The sequence below is a fragment of the Onychomys torridus genome, chromosome 14 (genome assembly GCF_903995425.1).
Source record: "Onychomys torridus chromosome 14, mOncTor1.1, whole genome shotgun sequence".
In the NCBI taxonomy this organism is placed as follows: domain Eukaryota; kingdom Metazoa; phylum Chordata; class Mammalia; order Rodentia; family Cricetidae; genus Onychomys; species Onychomys torridus.
The window spans coordinates 18,616,761-18,621,013 of record NC_050456.1 but is presented as its reverse complement, the minus strand read 5'-3'; the positions used below and the strand labels follow the sequence as shown (position 1 = coordinate 18,621,013).

At 44.2% G+C, this 4,253-nt stretch overlaps 1 pseudogene; it reads right to left on the bottom strand.

The window, feature by feature from the left end:
- Positions 1-445: 445 nt before the first annotated feature.
- On the bottom strand, positions 446-1,785 carry LOC118595656 (annotated as a pseudogene).
- Positions 1,786-4,253: the final 2,468 nt, after the last annotated feature.

The following is a 4,253-nucleotide window of genomic DNA, read 5'->3' as shown; positions in this document are numbered from 1 at the left end:
TGTGCAGTGGTGTGGAGTTAAGCCCTCCCTCAGATGTTCACGCACATGTTCTATGTAACTCAAAGCCAAGGCTTATCATCAAGTCATTAAGACACAAGATAATATGAAAAAAAAAAGACACATTTATTCAGCATCACGAGCAGACTATTACATGTAGCAATCAACAGCATGGGTGGGAAAAGTCTACAGTAAAACCCTTTGTTGGAATGCTTTACACTTTCCACAGAACAGAAACTAAAATAAACTGTTATACAATTAGTCACAAATACAGTCCTGGAGGTTTTTTGCCCATACACATAAGTATTGTCTGAAACATGTCTTCTTTATAGCAGCTAGGCCTTACCACCACTGTGCTTGGCTGAGTTCACAAATCCATTGTAACCTGTAGCTTCCCTGTCACTTCTCCGGCTCTCCTCTCCTGCTAAGCTTTGTTTCCTGGCTGTAATTAGAACCTCCTGCCACTGCCATTGCCGCTACTGCTGCTACTGCTGTTGCTGCTGTTGCTGAAACTACCATAGCCACCTTGGGTTCCGTGGTTTAGCAAAGTACTGGCTCCCACCACCCCAAGGGCCAGAGCTTCTGCCTCCAAAGTTTCCTCCCTTCATTGGTCCAAACTTTGAAGACTGAACGTTGTAATTGCCAAAATCATTGTAGATTCCACCACCTTCAAAATGGTTTCCATCATTATGAAATCCATTATACCCATCCCCATTGCCACCATATCCACCACCACCACAGCTGCCACCAAAGCCACCAGGACCACTTAAGTTTCCCCCTCAACCAAAATTGTAATTGCCACCAAAACTGACTCTATGACCACCACGAAAGCTTCCAGAACCAGTTCAACATCTTTGGCTGGACGAAGCACTAGCCATCTCCTGCTTTGATGGGCTTTTCTTACTTCACAGTTGTGGCCATTCACAGTACGGTATTTCTAAATAACTATCTTGTCCACAGAGTCATGGTCATCACAAGGGACAAAAGCAAACCCTCTCTTTTGTCCACTGTCTCTGTCAGTCATGATTTCAATCACTTCAATTTTTCCATACTGCTCAAAATAATCTCACAAGTGATGTTTGGTAAGCTTTAGGTCTCCTGAAGGCCTCTTAGCCATTGCAGCAAACTGAATCAGACAGAATTTGAAAGCCCAGGTTTAATGGGTAAAGCGCTCCTGGGCAATTCCCCAGCCTTCAGAGAGGAGTCAGGGACTGAAGACTAGAAGAACCGCTTGTATCCCCTGTGGGAGTCATCCTGAGCCTCTATGGGGGAGGAACTATGTTTGGCAGGCTTTGAAGGGGCAGGTTTAGGGAAAGAGATGGAGAGGGGAGTTGAGGTGGATCTTCCACCAGACTCCTTCCAAACATTCCAGACCCTTTGGGTACAGGAATACAAGGGTGTCAGGAGTTGAAGGGGAGCTCCCACCCAAACAATGTTCTTCAGTGTCTTCTTTAATACCATCAACAAAGATCTTGTTCACAGTTAAGTGGGCACCCAGTCTCTGAAAATCTTCTCTTGGCACAGCTCTCTTAGGTTCCACAACTCTTTCATCTGCCTTGTGTGGTCTTGCGTTCATAGCGGCATCCACCTCCTCCACAGTGGCGTATGTGACAAACCCAAAGCCCCTGGATCGCTTGGTGTTTGGATCTCTCATGACCACGCAGTCCATGAGTGTTCCCCATTGCTCAAAACGGCTCCTTGGGCTCTTTTCGGTTGTTGTGAAGCTCAGCCCTCCCATGGAGACCTTCTGCAGCTGTTCTAGCTCTTTGGAGACTCTGACTTCAACATGACAGCAAGGAAGTGAGAGAGAACCTTAAGCATCAACAGGCAGAAAGGACAAGGTATTATTTTAACTAAATACAATACTAATTTTCTGTTCAGAAGTGAAGAGTATCTAAAACTGTAATACAATAGTCTCCCTTTCTTAAAAATAAAAAGTATGCTAGAAACATAAGTTGACTCCTGCCTGAAGGGTTCATCTTAGCTCTAGTCTCCCAGTCTGTCATCCTATCAAATGTGGACATAAACCACTCAGAGACTGCTTTCAGGGGAGATATGTTCTTTAAGATTATGTTGGTGACTTTTCTGTCGTTGTGATAAAACACCGTAACCAAAAGTAGCTTATGAAATAAAGTGTGTATTTTGAGCTTATAGGTTCCAGGAGAATAAGAGTCCATGGTGGAAGCAAGACATGACAGCAAGAGCAGAGAACTAAGAGATTGACATCTCCAACAACATGCAGAAAGCAGAAAACAGACTGGAATTGAAGCAAGGCTAGTGACTCTCAAAGCTCAGACCTAGGGACATGCTAACTCTAGCAAGGCTATATCTCCTAGAGGTTCCATCACATCCCTCAAACAGCACAACCAAATGGGGGCCAATGAGAGATAATTCACACTCCAACTACCATACTTTGCTTGGCCACTTAAGATCATGGCCATACCACAGTGCAAAATGCATTTCACCCAACTTCAAAAGTCCTCATGTTCCTTCTCAGTCTCAACATTCTTTATAAGCCCAGTCTCTTATGAGATTTAAGGCGATGCCTTATCTGTAGCCTTCTGTAAAATCAAAAAAAAATTACATATTTCTATCATCTACCACTCTGAAGGGTAGAATGAGGGCATAGTGAATATGGTGGTTTAAAAGAAAATGGCCTCCAAAGGGAGTGGCATTATTTGGAGGTGTGGCCTTGTTGGAGTAGGTGTGGTCTTGTTGGAAGAAGTGTGTCACTCTGGAGGTGGGCTTTGAGGCCTCATATGTGCTCAAGATACTGCCCATAGTCTCAGCAAACTTCCTACTGCCTTCAAGATGTAGAAATCTCAGTTACCTCTCCAGCACCACATCTGCCTGCATGTCCCACCACAATGATAATGGACTGGACCTCTGAAACTGTAAGCCATCACCTCAATTTAATGTTTTCCTTTTAAGAGTTGCCTGCTGTGGTCAATGGAAACTCTAACCAAGACAGTAAAGAAACTGTTGAGTTGACAAAGCAAGACCCAAACCCAGCAGGACAAACATCAGGACCTGGTGCACATCCAATGTCAGGTGCTTTGTTTCAAACCTCCAGCTTTGGTGTCTGCCACAAGATCTCTCCTGTGAGTGCTTCCACTCCCCATGTGCAGTTCTCCTTGACAGACATCCATGGTTCTGACCTGTCCACTATCATGGGGCCTCCACTGTAGTCTACCATTGACTTGCACTACTTCGTGCAATGGCCTGTCATTGCCTTCTGCTCTCTCAGGGCCTTCAAATAGTGACTCCCTTGCCACACACTGACTGGCCTCAATGGCTCTCTGAAACTAAGGAAGAAGATTCTATGTCCCCTTCCTTGCAATCTTCATGCCTATGTAGATGACACCACCAAGTTCAGCTGCCAGCTTGGGATGGCCCCTGGTGTTCTTCAAATGTGTTAGCAGCAACTTTCTTGGGCAATGATTTCTAGGAACAGAAAATTCCTTAGGTCTTTTCCTTTCCTAAATTGGAAACTGAGCTGGCTGGAGTCTTGTCCTGAAGGCAGCCTTTTCTTTGTTCCAGTGAAGAGCAGGAGGCCTTTCCTTAACTATGTTAATCTCCTCAGCAAGTACAGGCTCCCTTACAGTGCAGGTTGGCTATAATAGAAGCTTCCAAGTGCCATTTTTCTCTCCAAAGTATAATTTTTTTCATTTCGTTTTACCCCCACTTGTTCTTTTTCATTGTAGACTTTCATAAAGGAAATCAGTAATAACCATGCCACAGGACTCAACATTATTCAAGCTTGAAATTTGCTCCACCAAAGAAATTAGTCCATTATGGTTCCATTTGCTATCAGCAAGTTTGTAGGACATGGGCACAAAACAGCCAGACGCTTAGCCAAAATATCACATTAATGGCCTCTAGCCCACTTGCTGTTAAAAATCTTTGCTTCTACTCTCACCAACACAGCTGCAGAGATGTGATCTTAACAAGCACAAGAGAAACAGACTGCTAACATGGAAAGCAGAAAGCTCAGGAGGCCTTAACCCTAGACTAGTGTTTGTCAACCTGTGGGTTGCGACTCCTTTGGGAGTCAAGCAACCTTTCCACAGGGCTGCCAAAGACCAACATAAAACATTTACATAATGACTCATATCAGTAGCAAAATAACAGTTACGAAGTAGCAACAATTTTTTTTCCATTGGTTGTCACCACAACATGGAGAACTGTATTAAAGGGTCACATTAGGGAGGTTGAGCACCACTGCCCTAAACAAAGAACAATGGGCCACTAAGGGA